At 37.5% G+C, this 20,358-nt stretch overlaps 1 long non-coding RNA gene across 2 annotated transcripts; it reads left to right on the forward strand.

The window, feature by feature from the left end:
* Positions 1-593: 593 nt before the first annotated feature.
* Positions 594-18,980, forward strand: LOC116551325. Of its 2 annotated transcripts, XR_004268851.1 has the most exons (3): positions 594-843; positions 16,380-16,432; positions 18,543-18,980. It is a non-coding gene; the product is annotated as an uncharacterized LOC116551325 (long non-coding RNA). The 2 variants fall into 2 exon arrangements; XR_004268850.1 differs by lacking the exon at positions 16,380-16,432.
* The last annotated feature ends 1,378 nt before the right edge of the window (positions 18,981-20,358 follow it).

The following is a 20,358-nucleotide window of genomic DNA, read 5'->3' on the forward strand; positions in this document are numbered from 1 at the left end:
GCCTTCCCCAAAGAGATTTCAAAGGCCATAGCAAAAAAAAGCCTCCATCGTGGCCCTGCTAGCACAGTCCCTGTTACTTTAAGAGTAGCGTTCCGCCTCCCCCTCACACCCACATACTTGTCCTCTCTTTGCACAGCAAGTGCCAAGCAGTGACATCTACTATAGTTTCTAGGACACGATGGTCTCTGCTCTACAGGGTAAAAAAGGGAGCGAGCGGGAGAGAAAGAAGGCGGGTGGTGAGGGAGAAGGAGCACAAGCCCAGCTATGTTCCCAGAGGAGGAGTCACTTCCTCGCAATAATCCTGAGATGCTGTTTATGGCTGTTCTACTGATATGAAGGCCAGAGCGGCAGGACGCAGCCTCCCCCTGGCTGTCCATTAATCACGAGGGGCTGTTAGAGTGTACAGAGCGGGAGTTCCGCCTACGAGTGGCCTCTAACTGTCTCCAGCTCAATGAAATGAACCTGTGTGAAAACTTGTTTTATGAGAGATTGGTTTATTTGTAACTAAACTACTTCCTCTGTTATTTGATAAGCTCAAATATTTGCTACAGATAGTCTGAGAGTGTCACATTTATTATCCAGTTTCAGCTGTTGCCTAACTCCTTTGGAACTGACTCCGTTAACTCTTTGAGGACAGCAGTAGGTTTTAGAGGATCAGCTTCTGTTTTCTTTCAGCAAAGCCAATGCCATCTTTCAGGCATGAGTCAGCATTATTCTAGAACACCTATGACATGTGAATCAAAAAGAAGCTTTTCTCTTCTAAAACAGAGCGCAGACGGGAGAAGCAGGAGGCTCTGATAAATTCCTTGGAGGTTCTGGAGCCACCGTGAAAAGGAAGGGAAGGTATTCTGACTTACTAATACAAATCTAAGATGGTTTTGCACGTACTACTATTCTGAAATCACACATTTTAAATATGTTCAGGATGACTTTCTATAGTCTCTTAAACCCTCAAATATCATTTCTGCAGGGCATGATCTTTCTAAATCCAGCAGCATTATGCATCGTGACACTTGGCCTTTTGGAGTCTGAGCTCATTTGCATTTGGCAGGACTTGATTTCCTGCTTAGACAGAACAGAGGTAAGGTGGTGGTGAAAGCCTTTACAGTACTCCCTCGAAGAGCTCAGAGGACTTTTTGGGTATATAAAATTATGTTTCCAAGAATTCTATGGACCAGAATGAGGCAGATTTTGTTTGAAACCAGGCTCTGTTATAATGGAACATATTCGAAAAACCTACACTGAAGTATCTCTCCTGACAGACCCATACTGGGACTATTTTTCAGTTCTGTCACTCTCTAACCGGCTACACAGAGCTCTCAGTGAATGCAGAAGAGGCTGAGGAAATAACCACTTATGTGTGGCAAAATGTTCCAGCCTTGCAGAGATTTTCCCAAAATCATTAGACCCACCAAAATGCTTTCCAGTGGCCAGGCCCACACCTTCTTCATCAGATTTTCCATACTACTCCTCCAGCCTCCAAGTACTGTCCATTTGTATTTCCTAAGAGAGCCAGTCATTTATAGCTGAAAATGTAACCAAGTTTACTCTCATAAACCAGAGATCTCCTTGCCTATTAACCAGAAAAGAAAAATAGTGTTTTTCCTAACTCATTTCAAGACGATCAGAATATGAAGATCCATTCATACCTACTTCCTCCCAAAAAAGAGGTGAACTGGGGCAGCTACACTCTAAGGGCATATAGAGGTGAAAATATGGAGAGGAAGAGAGCCAGGTAAATCTGCTGTTCCATCATGGTGAGCTGGGGAAGGGGTTAAGGGTTAATTGCATGTATCCCACCTCTGGTCTCTTTTAGGCCCTATTCTCAGCAGGTGGCTTTCCTGCCTCACTGCTCCGACTGCTTATCAGTGGAACAAAGTCTGGCCCTGAATAATGGCCTGAATTGTCATCTGCAGTAGATTTAGATTCAGAAATAGTCAACTAATGTGTTAAATACATTTTGCTTTGTAGTTCTCCTATTCCTTTCTTCATTTTGTTTTTTTAATTTTTTTTAATTGTAGCAAAAAATACATAACATGTGACCTACACTCTCAACGAATTTTTTTTTGAAACAAACTCTTGCTCTGTCACCAGGCACCAGGCTGGAGTACAGTGGCGCAATCTAGGCTCACTGCAATCTCTGCCTCCTGGGTTTAAGCAATTCTCCTGCTTCAACCTCCCTAGTAGCTGGGACTACAGGCGCACGCCACCATGCCCAGCTAATTTTTGTATTTTCTAGTAGAGACATGGTTTCACCATGTTGGCCAGGATGGTCTTGATCTCTTGACCTCATGATCTGCTCAGCTTGGCCTCCCAAAATACTAGGATTACAGGTGTGAGCCACCACACCTGGCACTCTTAACAAATTTTTAAGTGCAGTACAGTATTGTTAACTCTAAACACACTGTTGTACAGCAAACCTCTAGAACATTTTCGTCCTGCATGACTGAAACTTTATACCCATTGAACAGCAACTCCTTATTTACTCTCCCCTCATCCTCTGGTGACCATTATGATACTTTCTTCTTTAATGACTTTGGCTACTTTAGATACGACATGTAGGTGAAATCATGCATTATATGTCCTGCGACTGGCTAATTTCGATCAAGTAATGTCCTCAAGTTTCATCCATGTTATAGTGTATGGCAAGATTTCCGTTTTTATGGCTGAATAATAATTCATTTTTTGTATATAGCCTGTTTTCTTTAACCATTCATTCACTAATGGACATTTAGATTATTTCCAACTCTTGGGTACTGTGAATAGCTGCAATGAACATAGGATTGCAAGTATCATGTATTTGATAAGGAGTTATATTTAAATTATATAAGGAACTCCTATAACTAGTAGCAAGCAAACATATAGCTAAATTGAAAAGTGGGCCAGGCCAGGGAGGGTGGCTCACGCCTGTAATCCCAGCACTTTGGAAGGCCGAGGCAGGTGAATCATAAAGTCAGGAATTCAAGACCAGCCTGGCCAAGATGGTGAAACCCTGTCTCTACTAAAAATACAAATTTTAGCCAGACGCAGTGGCAGGCGCCTGTAATCTCAGGTACTTAGGAGGCTGAAGCAGGAGAATTGCTTGAACCCGGAGTGGGGAGGGGTGCGGGGGGCAGGCACGGAGGTTACAGTGAGCCGACATCGCACCCATACCAGCCTGGGTGACAGCAAGACTCTGTCTCTGTCGCAAAAAAAAAAAAAAAAAAAAAGGCGCGGGGGGGGCAAAGGGCTTAAATAACTTGAATTTATATGTCTTTAAAGAAGACATGCAAATGGCCAGCAAGTATATATAAAGATGCTCAGTGTCAGTCATTATCAGGGAAATGCAAATCAAAACCACAAGGAGATGTCACCCCACACCTATTAAGATTATCATTATGAAAAAGAAAGAAAAGAAAGGAAGAAAGGAGGAAGGACGAAGGAAGGAAGGGAGGGAGGGAGGGAAGAAACAAGTGTTGATGAGGATGCAGAGAAATTGGAACCCACGGGCACTGTTGGTGTGATTGTAAAATGGTGCAGCCACTGTGAAGAATAGTATGAAGGTTTTCCAAAAAATTAAAAGTAGAACTGTCATATGATCCAGGAATCCCACTTCTTAGTATTTATTCTAAAAAAAATTGAATTGAGGATCTTGAAGAGATCTGTACTCCCATGTTTTTTGTAGCATCTTGGGGTTGTTTGTTTAGGAATTCAGTCCACATGCAGACCTTACATAGTATAAAAGTGAAGTGATGATGGGATGAAAAGGGATGGAATTTGATTCAGAGACCTAGGTCTTAGTTGAAACTCCAACCTTTATGGAAAGTCATGTCCTTCTATTATAAGAACTAAATAAGAGAACTTGGATAAGAGTTTTATAACCTATAGCGCACTATACAAATGTTTGTTGTCACTTAAATGAGCAAAACATCAATTCTACTTATTCCTTCCTTTTCACAAAATTAAAACACCCTAAAATTTTGTTTTCTAGTTTTCTCAATTCTGGATTAACTGAGTAATAACTTTTCATGTCTCTTTTTGCCGTTTAGACACACAGGTATTTTATTTTAAAAAACAGTGTACAACAAAGTATCTATATGTGTTTATGTGTATATTAATATATTATCTTAGATGAATCCTTCAAAAATTCTACAGCATTCTTATGTAATAAATTTCAAGGTAATTTTGAAAATATGTTTCTGTATTAAAAACATATTTGATCATGACTATTACTTATCAGCCAGTGAGTCACAAATTTCAGGATAGAAAACTAATCAAGGTTGAAATCACTATAAAATAGAACAGAAAGTTCCGCTAATCAGGTTTTCTGGCATTACATTTCCACTGTTACCACCTGTGCTGGAGAAGGAACAGGAAAGAAGGGAGCACAGTAAGTTAGTCTCCCAAGATGGAGCCATTTAGTTCAGACTGTACTTTCTCCAGCTCTCTAGTGTCATCCATTTGATCACATTGCTTCCGTAGCTCACCATACCAAGTCAGTTCAGCAGCACACCACCACTCGTGGAATGTCAGGAGCCATTGGGGGTGTAAACTATGTACAGCTGAAGTTAATTCTCTGCACAAGCTCATATTACTTATTTGCTTGGTAGTTCCTTCCAAGGGCTGCTAGCCATCCCTTGATTTCTTTGAGCTCACAGTGTCTGATGTAGATTAGATACACAAATTATAGAGATTGGTTAGTTGTTGTAGTTATTCTTATATTTAACCTGATATTCATTTCTTTAAGATAAACTTAGCATGTCTCAATTCTGCTGCCCACCCCTGCCCCCACCTCTGTGTCCTTTCTGGTCCATGATTGTGGAGACTCAGGTTAATTGTTAAAATTTGGCATTACACTTGACCTAGATTTTAATACTGGCTTTTCAATCTATAGTTCTGTGACCCTGAATAAGTTCTTAATCTCACTGAGCTTTGAGTTCTTCATCTATAAAATGGGAATACTACTACCAATTGCAAATGTTTTGTAAAATTGTATGTAATGAGATGTGTAGAATGCTTAGGCCAATGCTGGATAATTTTAAGTCTCTATTTTTTCCTTCATTCTGAAACACATATTTTTTAATAAAAAAATATATTATGAAGAATAACACAACATTCTTATTAATTGTAAGATGAAATGGAGATTTGAAAGAAGTTTTATACATGCTTTGGATTTTCCTGAGCTACATCTTCAGAGTGCTACAGATTCATTTTTATTTTCCTCTGCTATTTCAAGGGAAATTGGGGGAAGCTCTATATATATATTAGTTGGGATTTTTAACAACTGCAAGTGACAGAAAGCATGTGACTTAATGGTTCATATTGCCAAAATGTCAAAGGTAGAATTCAGGCATAGCTGACTCCAGAGTTTAAACGACAGCATACAGTAAGATCTTAATAAATCCTATTATTCTTGCTTAACAATTTTTTCATTTGCTATTTCTCCAATATAGATCAACTTATTCTCTCTTCTCTGACTATATTTTCACTAAGAAAGTCCTCTAAGTGTACTTAGTCCTCCACGTGTAGATGTAATCTTAGCAACTGTGATTCCCAAATGTCATCTTTTTCCAAGTTTGGTTTGAATTCAAACTTTCCCCTACATGGTCCTGCTTGTTCCATTGTCACCATGCTAGCACTAACTTAAAACACATGAAAGTGTTGGCAAGAACCTTCATTAACAGTATTGTCACTGGACTATTTATCTACATGCCAAGTGTAAGTCTCAAGCTTTAATCAAGAAACTTACAACGAGCTAAGATTCTTGCTTTTCTCTCTCTTTTGTTTCATCCTTACCTGGAGGTGATAAATAGAGGACAGACTTGAGTGGAAAAGAAAACAAAAGTTAAAATTTTAGTCCAAATGCGGTGGCTCACATCTGCAATCCCAACACTTTGGGAGGCCAAGGTGGGCAAATCACCTGAGGTCAGGAGTTCAAGACCAGCCTGGCCAACAGAGTGAAGCCCTATCTCTACAAAAATTCAAAAATTAGCTGGGCATGATGGCACATGCCTGTAATCCCATGTACTCAGGAGACTGAGGTGGGAGAGTTGCTTGAACCTGGGAAATGGAGGTTGCAGTGAGCTGTGATTATACCATTGCACTCCAGCCTGAACAACCGAGTGACAGAGTGAGACTCCATCTCAAAAAAAAATAAGGTGAAATTTTAAAAATGATCACTGCTTGAAACATTATCCCATCTGATCCAAAATATTTCATCTAAAGAAATTTGCATATATTTACTAACATTACCTCTGCATTTCTCTGACTTCAGAATGAGTTTCCCAAGGTCACAAATAGTGTCTTATTTATTTTTCTATTTATTTCTAAAACTCAGCCCAGTAGTTGGTATTTAATGAAAGATCACAGAATGTCAACACATTTTACCTGCAAATCATAAATAATATTTTTTATCAAGTTTAGTTATAAATTTCCAAAAGTAATTTTCTAAAATGATCTCTTTTAATTGTATAAAATGTTTAAGATGAAATTTGGAATGTAAGAATACAAAACTTTTTTTGTAAAGAGCATAGTAGTAAAGATTTTGGCCTTACAGGCCATGTAGTCTGTTGCAATTACCCAACTCTGTGGCTGTAATATGAAAACAGCCATTAGTGATATATAAGTGAATAAGTGTTGTTGCATTTTAGCAGAGCTTTATTTACAAAAACAGGCTAGATTTGGCCAAGGTTTATAGTTTGCTGACCCCAGTTCTTAAACATAGCAAAAGGTATTCAAGGTAAACTCACATTTTCTAGATGATCAATAATCCAGGTTTCCAGGTCAAGGAAATGTTAGTTTAAGAAGCGGGGCAATCCCAGGCAAACTGGATTAGTTGGTTACTTTACTTTACCTAGATTCTAATATCATTCGTTCATTCAATAATTCATTTAACGTTAAGTGCCTATCAACGTTAAACCAACACAAAGTTTCAAATGAAAACAAAAACTCTTACGTATTCTGCCATTACCTGACAATTAGGTAACATGTAATTTTGAAGCCAATTGTAAAAGGCATTTTTTACTTTATTATTATTTTTAAATTTAGACATACTTTAAAATGAACAAAGCATGGTAAATATCAACATAAAACAAGATAATGGAATACTATTCAAAGAGAAATATACAATGTAGCAATATAAACTTTTTTTGAATTTATGTCCTGTAGAAGTTCTTAATCTATTTCACCAACACATTTTATTCAGGCAATAAATGATTTCTTCCTGTAATAAAAATCCCAAATTAGACTTTTTAAAAGCCAGAAATTTGAAGAGGTTGGCAAATGTGCTTAGGAAAATCCCAGTGACTTCATGATTCATCATTTGTATTGAAAATTAGAAGGTGAGAAAATTGAGAGGGAAAAGAATTCTCACTAATAAGGATTTCAAAAAATGATTCATTACTTAAACTTTTTCAGAGAAGGAAATTATAGCCAAATTATAGGTCTAACAAACCACAATTAAGCCATAAGAGGAATTATGGGGGATTGAGAGGTAAGGAAGGCCATGTTTCAACTTAAATATCAATTTTATTTATCATCATTAAGATTAGCTCTTTCCTGCTACAAATTCTTTTAGTTTCTTAAGTCACTATTTAATGAAAAGGGAAATGGAATATTAGAGCCTGCATATATAAATCAAATGGGATTAAACATGAAAAGAAATTCATATAAAATGTTAAAAAATCTTCATACAAAAACATGGATAATATTTTTACCTGGAAATTAGATGGGAGGCTTCAAGTCCAATAATCAGGGGAACAATATGTGCACACACTTCACAATTTGAGAGCATCAAGAGAGTTTCTCAAACTATCACTGCCTGAATGGTATTTATTTTACCATAGTTTTAAGATTTGGAGTAGAAAACAACACCGACTTTCCAACACCACACACCTACAACAATCTATCTGATCTTTGACAAACCTGACAAAAACAAGCAATGGGGAAAGGATTCCCTGTTTAATAAATGGTGTTGGGAAAACTGGCTAGCAGTGTGCAGAAAGCAGAAACTGGGCCCCTTCCTGACACCTTACACTAAAATTAACTTCAGATGGATTAAAGACTTAAACATAAGACCTAACACCATAAAAACCCTAGAAGAAAACCTAGGCAAAACCATTCAGGACATAGGCACAGGCAAGGACTTCATGACTAAAACACCAAAAGCACTGGCAACAAAAGCCAAAAGAGACAAATGGGACCTAATCAAACTCCACAGCTTCTGCACAGCAAAAGAAAGAGTCATTAGAGTGAACTGGCAACCAATGGAATGGGAAAAAAACTTTTGCAATTTACCCATCTGACAAAGGGCTAATATCCAGAATCTACAAATAACTAAAACAGATTTACAAGACAAAAACAAACAAACTCATCCAAAAGTGGGTGAAGGATATGAACAGACACTTTTCAAAAAAAGACATTTATAAGGCCAACAAACATATGAAAAAATGCTCATCATCACTGGTCATTAGAGAAATGCAAATCAAAACCACATTGAGATACCATCTCACGCCAGTTAGAATGGTGATCATTAAAAAAATCTGGAGACAACAGATGCTGGAGAGTATGCAGAGAAATAGGAACACTTTCACACTGGTGGTGGGAGTGTAAGTTAGTTCAACCATTGTGGAAGACAGTGTGGCGATTCCTCAGGGGCCTAGAAATAGAAATTCCATTTGACCCAGCAATCCCATTACTGGGTATATATCCAAAGGATTACAAATCATTCTATTACAAAGACACATGCACACGTATGTTCATAGTGGCACTGTTTGCAAAAGCAACGACCTGGAACCAACCCAAATGACCATCGACGATAGACTGGACAAGGAAAATGTGGCAAGTATACACCATGGAATACTATGCAGCCATAAAAAACCATGAGTCTGTATCCTTTTTAGGGACATGAATGAATCTGGAAACTATCATTCTCAGCAAAATGATATAAGAACAGATAAACACCGCATGTTCTCACTCATAGGCGGGTGTTGAACAATGAGAACACATGGACACAGGGAGGGGAGCATCACACACTGGGGTCTGTTGGGGGATGCCAAGGGAGGGATGGGATGGGTGGGGAGGTCAAGGAGGGATAACATGGGGAGAAATGCCAGATGTAGGTGACGGGGAATGGAGGCAGCAAACCACATTGCCATGTATGTACCTATGTAACAATCCTGCATGATCTGCACATGTACCCCAGAATCTGAAGTACAATTTAAAAAAAAAAAACACTGATTTTTAATTTCAGCATTATATAGTTTAAAAGGTCGAATATCTAGAGTATTTTGACAATGAAATGAATGACCTTAATGTTTAGCTGATGTTTAAGACCATATTTTGTCTTACTACTTTCAATTTTGTTGAATATTTTATTAAAATGTCAAGGAGGGCCATACTTTTTCTCAAATAATTCAGGCGTAACCACGAAATAACCTTTAAACTGAAGAGCATTTTTATTTTATATCATTGCATGTATTAAACAGATTGTATGAAACTGGACACATTAGGTGTGTACTAAATCAGGGCAAGGAGGGTTTGGATTTTTGCTTTAGAATTTTAATTACATTCATTTGCAATTCGGTAGAGGAAATAAACAGCATACTAGTAACATTCATCAATGAGAATGGGGTAAAAAGTGATTTCAATAGAGTCTGGCTGCATGAGCCTAATCAAATGAGGCCCAAAGTGTTAATACTCACTCCCATTCTCTCAGTCATAACAGTTCATTCATGAAAATCTTTATAATCATTTTATTAGCCATTCTTGTCAGAGGTCTAGTAACTTTAATTTAAGAGTCTTTGACTGTGGAAAAAAATAGAAGAATAAAAATGCAAAGGGGCACTTGTGGTCTGACCGTATACCATGCAGTTAAGCACATCCCCCTTCTTCTGCTGGAGAATGTCCAAGAGCAACAAGAAGAAAGGGAAACAAAAATGCGAACTTCATTTTCAGCAGAAGTAGAAGACAGCTAACCCCCCCACAAAGCCCAAAATAGGTGTAAAGGCTGCCAAAAGCAGTGGAGACTGAGCAGGAGAGAGCAGGAGTCATGTGGGAGGAAGCTGAGAGAACATGCCACAGAGTGAATTCCATAGCAGCAGGCAGAGGGCCAGATTCTGAGATATCAGAGAGAGAGAGAGTGCAAAATTCAGCTCTGCAAAGCGAGGGATCCAGTCTGTTGTTAAATCTAAAACTTCCTTTGCAACACAGGATTGGGGCACTTGTGCTGGCCCCAGAAGCAACCCTGGACCTGAGTTGATTTTGAGACAAACAAGAAGGGAATCTAAATAAAGAATCACACACACACACACCAGCATATATACAAGGAAGCACAGGGTTCAAGATAGTCTCTGTACTGTCTTGTATTTACCGACACCTAATTGGCTGAAGAGAAGCAGTAGCTACATAAACCAATGTGCAGAAGTCCTGCTAACCTGTAACGCAGCTCTGGCTCCTCCTTTACATCTGAAACTCCCACCGTAGTTGGTCCAGAAAAACACACCTTTTTCAATGATGAGTTCAAAAGGAAAAACAAGAATGGGATCTATACAGAGATACTACCAGGAAAAAAAAAAAAGGAAATAATAAAAAAAAGTAAACAACAAATAATACTCGCCTGGAGGCCACATAGCATAATCGTTAACATGATAGAAACTGGAAGCAGACTACCCAGTTACAAATCTTTGGAGAAAGTTAATTAACCTCTCTGTGCCTCAGTTTCCTCAGTTTGTAAAATAGAATTCAAGGGAATATCTACTGTATGGGGTTGTTAGGATGATAATGAACTCACATTTGTAAAATATGAGTTTTTACAATATTTACAAGTATTGTAAAATATTTGTAAAATGCTTAGAATAATGCCAAGTACAAAGTTCTATATAAATGTTAATTTTAAAACATGTAAATTGTGACTAAACATTTATCTGTATTGTGAAAAAAATTTGTCTTTATTTTTTAAAATATTTTAGTAGTGAGGCATTATATGGTCTATGAACAAAATGCTATGCAGAAATACAATTAATGCAAATAATTGAAGGAATAAAAAAATAAGCTATTGTTGCTCAGGAAAATTGTGGGGAAAAAATAATCTAAAAAATAAAGGCAACACTAAGGCCAGGTGCAGTGGTTCATGCCTATAATCCTAGCACTTTGGGAGGCCGAGGCGTGTGGATCACCTGAGGTCAGGAGTTCGCGACCAGCCTGGCCAACATGGTGAAACCCCATCTCTACTGAAAATAGAAAAATTAGCCAGGCATGGTGGCACATGTCTGTAGTCCCAGCTACTCGGGAAGCTGAGGCACAAGAATCAATTGAATTCAGGAGGAAGATGTTGTGGTGAGCCGAAATTGTGCCACGGCATTCCAGCCTGGGTGACAGAGTGAGACTGTCTCAAATAAAAGGCAACACTAGACAGATCATAAGGGAGAATTGACACTGTCAAAAACAGGTACACAAAGTGTGTAAATGATGAAAGTGACAAAATAAAATTGAAATAAGAGAAAATTTCCAAAAGAATTGGAAATAAAATGACAACTATAGAAAAGAGTCAAAAGAAATACAACATAGACTTTAGAGTTCTTTACTCAAGCCATAAAACTAAAATAATGAAACAGAAGAAATGTTTCAAAGTATAATTAATAAATATATGAAATATGATATCAAATCATTTGAACCCATTATTTGAAGACATGAATAATATATCAGGGGAATATTACTCACTGTTGTCAACAGTGAGATATATCCTCATTATTAAATTTTGAAGATAAAGCCTTCCATGTATAGCAGGCCAAAGGATTGAGATTCTTATAAGGAGGAAAAATAAGGCTAAATATACTTCCCTACAATATCATTCAGTACTGCAGGGGCAACCCCAGCAAAATATTTTGCCAAATAAAAGTACAACTCAAAGATTTTATGCCCAGCTAACTTGCTATTTGAACATAAAGTTAACAAACTACATTTCTCATCTAATAACTCAGGCAATAAGTAGAACCCAAAGACTAGAGAACCAAAGGGGAACTTTGGAAAAAGACTGGTGGTAGTAGTGAGAATTTTATGTCCCCATACAATGAAGACCAAAACGAATATAGACATTAGGGTGACGGAACAAAGGTAAATTGTGTGTGTATGTGGGTGTGGGTGTGAATGTAGTTTGACTAATAAAAATATATATATGGAAGGAAAAAAACAGCAGAAAGCAAAGAATGCTGATTTCTCATCTATATAAATCAGAAATCAAAGAATATTATTTAGATTTAACAAACTAATAATATTGTAATCCTATTTAATGAACAAAGGGAAACACTAAGAAAATTTATGTAATTTACCAAAATTGTATGGTGGAGGAAAGAAAAGAAAGAGAAGGAAGATAATAAAGTGTGTGTGTGTGTGTGTGTGTGTGTGTGTGTATTTTGTTTTTTTTTTTTTTTTTTCAAATGAACAAGTCTCACACTGTCACCCAGGCTGGAGTGCAGTGACACGATCTCGGCTCACTGCAACCTCTGCCTCCTGGGTTCAAGCAATTATTCTGCCACAGCTTCCCAAGTAGCTGGGACTACAGGAGCACACCACCATACCCAGCTAATTTTTTTGTATTTTTGTAGACACAGGGTTTCACCATGTTGGCCAGGCTGGTCTTGAACTCCTGATCTCGTGATCTGCCCAGTGTGTGCTCCCAAAGTGCTGTGATTACAGGCATGAGCCACCACGCCTGGCCCAAAGTATATGATTTTCATCATTATCTGTAGTAGGAAAGTAATAAATACTGTCCATGGAAATTAAAGCCTAAGGGCATAATATAGAGTAATAATTACAAAGGTAACTACCACAAAATGTTTATATAAAAGAAAAAATTATATTCACCCCAAAAAGAAAAGAAAAAAACTCTCAAGTTTAAAGATTTTAAAAAGCAAATAAAATAGAAAATATGGCATAAAATTATGCCAAACTGAATTTAAGCCCATTTTTATTGCATTAAACTGACATTAAAAATTGTTTAAAGGCTTTCAGGTTGAAGCATAAAACAAAACTGAAGAGATACACCAAAAACAGAAAGGTTTTCAGAAAATTTGAAAGCAAACAAAATACAAATGCTGAGTAAAGAAAGTAAGTCACGGAGGAATGCCTACAGCACAATCTCCTTTATAAGAAATTCAAGGTAAGTAACATACTGTCTTGGGAACCTTTATGGGGTACCAAAGCCTTTGATCAAAAAGGCAGAAAGATGAGGGAATGGACTCTGAAGGAGCTGAGAGAACTCAAAAGAACCGGCTTATTCTGAATTTAGTGTAAAAAGATACCCTCATTCTGGAAGAAATTTTTTTTTTTGTAGGAAAGTCTCTTTTCTAAATACAGACTAAGATCTAAGACTATGGTATACCTGAAACTCAGTAGTGCTTATTTAAACAGAATGGGTGTGTGTGTGTGTGTGTGTGTGTGTGTGTGTGTGTGTGTGTTCTTATTAAGCTATTCCCCACAAAAGACTAGGTGCTAAGACCTAAAAGAGTGCGGCATAGGTACGGCGATGTACCTTCAATTCATGTTTAGGTCATAGATGCTGAGACTTGCACCTACTGAAAACCAACCTGAATTGGACAATTCATATCTCTTACAATATTATTCAAAACCGAATAAGCCAGATTTTAAAAATCATACTCTTATATTTTTCTCAGATATGTATTATGAACTGAAGTTTAGGTGACATTCCTGAGGATAAATTTAGTGCTATATTTGGCATATTAGGCCCTTGAGTAGCTAGCTGGAATACCAGTTTTTAAGGTGAGCTAAAGCATCAATAAAACAAATAGAAAAAGGTTTAATCATGTTATGCAATTCCTTTAAGGATTGGTGAAGGAGATTTTCTTGATCCTGACAAAAAAGATGTCAACTTTGAGTGAAAAAGTATTTTAACTTTCTTGACTATAATGTTAAATATGTAAGAATATTTTATATTTAAACTATGTATTAATTTCCTCCTTTAAACTTAACAAGATATTTAGTCTTTTTATTAATAAAAACAAAATTGCCCCTATTAAATCAGTGTGGAATACTTAAAAATATCAGTTTGAAGCCTAGCCAAAATTTTCGTTTGTTGGGAGTCCAGCCAGAATTTTAGTTTGTTGGGAGTACTGCATGGCTGCATGGGATTTTGGTAGGGGTGAAGGTTTCCCTCTTAAAGAAATTAACCTGCCCTCTGTCAATCATCCTGGGAAGAGTGAATTCCTGAGGGGGAGGGCAACCTCTAACAACAGGTGTTAGCTGAGAGTGAGAGAAAACTACCTCCCCTCTTCTCCCAACTTATAATGAGTTGGCTTCTCTGGTACAAGTGTCAATCTTGGAGAATGCTGACCTCTTCCACGTAACAGTGGGCCGAGAAGAATGCCTGAAAGAGGACCCCTATGGGGTCTGAGGACTGTGGATTCCAGCAGCAACTGAAGCTAGCATACAGTGTTAAGTTTTCTGTTTATCTCAGGTCTTTAGTGATTGTGTGTATATTATAACACTATCTCAGTTCTTCTTGCTACAGTGAATTATGAAGGAATCTCTGCCTAAGCTTGGGTAGTGTGGTCTGGGGAAGAAGAGAGAGCAGGAGGGAAACTGGGTCTCGAGATGTCAACAAGTTAACTTTCCTAAGAGCAACAGAGGTCCTGACCTATATGAAAGGGAATAGAGCCACAATTTGAACTCAGACAATAAGACTGCAAAGCCCCTTCTCTAAATCTCTGTTCTTACTGCTTCTGAAATCGCCAAAGGTTGGATTCCTGAGTAAAATGGAATGTCAGATCCACTAAAGAGATCTGATCAGTAGAGCAAAGTGTGACATTACAGGCATGTGAGAGAAAAATAGAAGAAAAACCAAGTCTCAGAGAAATTAAGTAACTGGCCCAAACTTGCAAGAATTTGAAGCCAGGCCTGTTGGACTCCAAAGCCCATGCTCTTAATGATTTCTATAAATAATATCTTCACCCACCTCATTCACAGGGGTGTTATAAGGATCAGACAAGGGCAATTTAAAATGCACTTAAATATCTATATAATGTGATACAAATATGTGCTACTGTATTATACAGCTACAGCCTCCTGGGCTTCACTGTAGAGAGAAAGAAAAGATAGCTAAGTCAGAGTAGGTACAAATTGGTCAGAATGTAATTGAAATTTTTCTCTTCCTACCTTCTTGAGGACAGAAACAATTTCAGCCCTAAACCATTCCTCAAAGGTCAGCAAATTCATTTAAGGTCCTGTGTCTTTCCTGCTCTCCTGCCCCAAACCTCCTTGCCTTTCAAAATCATATTCACATGATGAAATGTTGAATGTCATTCAACATTCACTTCAAATGTCACTTCCCCCTGGAAAACTTTTCTTTCATTTTGATTTTTTAAACTTATTCTGACAAATAAAAATATATGCATTTATGATGTAAAACATGTTTTGGTAAACATACGCATTGTGAGTGACCAAATCAAGCTATATGACATATGTATTGCCTTGCAAACTTATTTTTGTGTGTGTGTAGTAAGAACACTGAAAATCTGCTCTCTTAGCGATTGTCAATTATACGATGTATTGTAATTGACTATAGCCACCATGACATATGCATTAGTGTGTTTTCACACTGCTATAAAAAACAATCCAAGACTGGGTAATTTATTAACAAAAGAGGTGTAATTGACTCACAGTTCCACATAACTGGGAAGGCCTCAGGAAACTTACAATCATGGCAGAAGATGAAGAGGAAGCAAGGACCTTCTTCAGATGATGCAGGAGAGAGAATAACGAAGGAGCAGGGCCTTATAAAATGATCAGATCTTGTGAGAGGACTCACTGTTAACTAGAACAGCATGAGGGAAATAGCCCCCATAATCCAATCACCTCCATTACTTGACACAGGGGGATTACAGGTCTCTCCCTTGACACATGGGGATTACAGTTTGAGTTGAGATTTGGGTGTGGACACAGAGCCAAACCATATCAACATATACTCAATCTCTTGAAATTATTCTGCCTAAATGAATTTTGTGTCTTTTGACCAACATCCGCCCTCCTCCCAACCCCCAGTGTCTGGTAACTTCCTGTCTAAGTTCGACTTTTGTATATTACACATACAGCTGTAAGTGAGATGATGCAGAATTTGTCTTTGACCCCAGAGATTACAGTTGTGCTACCACTCTGCTGATTCATACCTCTAACCTCTACTGAACTATACACTTCACTAAACTATACACTATGCACAGAGACCAAGTCGTCTTCTTCATTAAACAGCCAGGCCAAAACAATGCTTCAAAAACCTAGCAGACATTTAAGCATGGTTGAATAGACACATGGCTTTGTCTAAACTATTTGAGCATATGTTCAGGCATACCTGGTTTTATTACACTTCACAGATATTATCTTTTTCCAAAAAGGATTGGTGGCAGTCTTGTATTGAGCAAGTCTATTGATGCCATTTTTTCCACATGTACGTGCCTCAGTTTGTGTCTCTGCTTCACAGTTTGCACAATATTTCAAATGTTGTCATAATTTTTATATCATTATGGTGATCTGTGAGCAGTGATCTTTGGTGTTACTGTTGTAATGATTTTGGGATGTGATGACCCACACCCATATAAGATGGCAAGCTTAATTGATAAATGTGTACTCACTATTCCACCAACCAGTCATTTCACCATCTTTCTCCCTCTGCTCTGGCCTCCCTAATCCCTGAGACAACAACAATATTAAAATCAGGTCAGTTACCTGGAACCAACCCAAATGCCCATCGATGATAGACTGGACAGGGAAAATGTGGTACATATACACCATGGAATATTATGCAGCCATCAAAAACGATGAGTTTGTGTCCTTTGTAGGGAAATGGATGAACCTGGAAACCATCATTCTCAGCAAACTGACACAAGAGCAGAAGATCAAACACCGCATGTTCTCACTCATAGGCAGGTGTTGAACAATGAGAACACATGGACACAGGGAGGGGAGCACTACATACTGGGGTCAGTTGGGGGGACATAGTGGAGGGATGGTGGGGGTTAGGGAGCTGGAGAGAGATAGCAAGGGGAGAGATGCCAGATGTAGGTGATGGGGAGGAAGGCAGCAAATCACACTGCCACGTGCGTACCTATGCAACAACCTTACATGTTCTTCACATGTACCCCAAAACCTAAAATGCAATAAAATAAATGGGAAAAAAAAAGAAAAAAGAAAATAAATAAAATCAGGTCAGTTAATAGCCCCTCAATGACCTCGAAGTATTCAAGTGAAAGGAAGAGTTGCACATTTCTCGGTTTAAATAGAAAGCTAGAAATGATTAAGCTTAGTGAGAAAGGCATGTCAAAAGCTGAGCTACATTGAAAGCTAGGACTCCTGCACCAAACAGCCAAGTTGTGAAGGCAAAGGAAATGTTCTTCAGGGAAATTTAAAGTGCTCCAGCGAGCACATTAATGATAAGAGAATGAAATAGGCTTATTGCTTACAGATGTTAAGCATCTTAAATCCAAACATTCAAAATGTGAAATGTTCTACAATCTGAAAATTTGTTGAGTGTCAACATGATGCTCAAAGGAAATGCCCACTGGAGCATTTGAGATCTCAGATTTTTTATTTTGGGATGTTCAACTTGTAAGTATGATACAAATATTCCAAAATCTGAAAAACGCTGAAATCCAAGATACTTCTGATCCCATGGATTCCAAATAAGGGATACTCAACCTGTATGGAGAAACTTTCAGTGGTCTCGATAGATGAAAGGAGCCACAACAACCCTTAAGTCAAAGCCTACTCCAGAGCAAGACCCTAACTCTCTTCAATTCAAAGCTGACAAAGAAGCTGCAGCAAATTACCCAACAGATCTAGCTAAGATCACTGATTAAAGCAGCTACACTAAACAACAGATTTTCAATGAAGATGAAGCAGCCTTATATTGGTAAAGATACCATCTAGGACTTTCTAGCCAGAGAGGCAAAAACAATGGCTGGCTTCAAACTTTAAAGGTCACGTCGATTTTCTTGTTAGGGGCTAATACAGCTAGTGACTAAGTTGAAGCCAATGCTCATTTAATATTGTGAAAATCCTAGGGCCCTTAAGAACTATGCTAACTCTACTCTGTGCTCTATAAGTGGCACAACAAAACCTAAATGACAGCACATCTATTTACATATGAGACACAGCATTCATTCTATGATATAATTGAAATACATTTGGAGTTCCTATGTGAAAATACTCTACTAAGCACTACAAGAGACACAGAAAAAAATACATAAGCAAGCATAGCCTCCATTGAGGTTACAATTAAAATGACTATTGTATATGGAATGAAAATGTTTACTTAAGTCACTATAAGGCCATTAAAACAAAATAATGTTTTTAAAGGAGGGGATTTGAAAAAAAATCCAAAGCTAAACCAAATGCTATGGAGAGTAAAAGTAGGGGTGGATTATAAATAATTGAGGGAACGTGGCAAGGCTCCATAAAGGAGGTAGATTGGGATGGCCTTAAAGGATAGTTAGAATTTTTTTTTTTTTTTTTTTAATGTCCATAGGTTTCTATTCTCACCATCTTCCTCTTTGTTACAGGCAACAGGAAGTTCAGAGAACTGCACTAATCATAAGCTCTCCAGAGTCCATCTGCAATGCTGTGTATTCAACTAGACCTGATCCTGATCCTATGAAAAGTCAGCATACTGCCTAGAAAGAAAGTGCTCATCAGTTTGACGCAAATGTCTCAGATTGGGCAGCTACAATTAGAGTAAATACAACCTGAAACTGTTGTATCCTAGAGACCAAGGCCAGCTCCCTATGACTTTCCCTTGGTGTTGCTACAACTGCCAAATAGGGATGATTACAAATCTTGCTCCTTCCCACAAAAAGGCTTTTATGAACTATAATGATAAAATATTGACAAAGCATTTTTGAATTTGTGGTTCAGATATTCCTGGAATATCTCAATGAATTCAGAGTTTTGGGTTTAAAGATCAAAGAATGAGGTCTAATAAATTATGTATTTCAGTTTAAGGCTTAAATTATATCTTTCAGCCTCCTTGATTCCTGGAATTATTCTTTATATTCAGTTTTTCTGCTAACAACTATTTGTGTGGTAGTTTCTTTTGAGAAACCATATTACTGGATTCTTAAATATCTTATAAGTGTACTCTGTCTTCTAGTAAAGTTCTTCAGTGGTGATTGGATTAGATCTGTCTGAATATTTAACATCAGCAGTACCCTTCATCGGTGGTAGTGAAATGCAAGGCAGGAGAAAAAATCCCTCTCACGGACTGCACAGCTAAGCCTTTTGCCTGGTACCAACTGTACCAGTGAAATCAAACTCAACAAATGCTTGCTAATCTCCATCTTTGCATATCAACAAATGTATCTTAAAACTTAGATATGGTTTCTTTCACCCAAATAGCCATCAGAGAACTACAGGCATATCTCAGAGATATTGAAAGTTCCTTTCCAGGCCACTGCAATAAAGCAAATATTACAATAAAGCATCACACACATTCTTTTGGTTAATTCTAACCTCAGTAGAGCCTATGCTTGCCTATGTATTTACTTCTGTGTTCCTTATAGTGCTTAGCAGAATGTTTTCATATAGGAACTCCAAATGTATTTCAATTATATCATAGAATGAACATTAAAGAATTCGGTCTGTCAATCATAAAACAGTTCCCAATTATTAATTAATTCATAGTAATTAATTCCTTCTAAGGAGCGGAAAAGTTAAAATACTCTAATGTTATTAATTTACTTACTTATTTAGCAGATTTTCTTGAATATTTATTAGACAAGCCAGGCAGTGGGAATATAGCAGAGTATTAAAACTAAAAAGCATTTGGTTTTGTTTTCATTTTTTTTCCTTGGGTAATTAGAAATCCTAGGGTAGTCAGTCCAGGGCTGTTCTATGGAGTAAAACCTTGTCTAATTCAAATTTATAAGTCAATGCTATAGCTCAATGTATACCATTCATTAGATTGATGTTTGGAATGTCCTAGGTAGAAACAAAATCTGATAGTATTTTAGCCTTTATGAGGTGTAGATTTTCAAAAGGGAAGGCATAACTTAACAATGACATCATAAATGGTTCCTAGGCAGAAAAAAAAAGAAACAAAATGACTTACTCCAGTCCAGTCTATTTTTTTTATTATGAAAATGGAGATCTCTTGGAAGGTCCTTCCAAGAATATTCCAGTCATATCTCATGGCCTGAAATGTATACTATGGCTGCCTAACGTGGCAAAAGGATCTGAGGAGATAACTTTTCATTAAGTGATCATCCTGAACAAAATTTGTTTTTCTTTTTTGTTTTGTTTTAAGAAAGAAAGGGAGAGTGTAGGGTACAGGCTAAGGTGCTATAATTGAAAACCCCAAAGTGCAGTGGTATAACAGTCTAG

Source organism: Sapajus apella, unplaced genomic scaffold (assembly GCF_009761245.1).
Source record: "Sapajus apella isolate SASKATOON/1434 unplaced genomic scaffold, GSC_monkey_1.0 scaffold9, whole genome shotgun sequence".
NCBI lineage: Eukaryota > Metazoa > Chordata > Mammalia > Primates > Cebidae > Sapajus > Sapajus apella.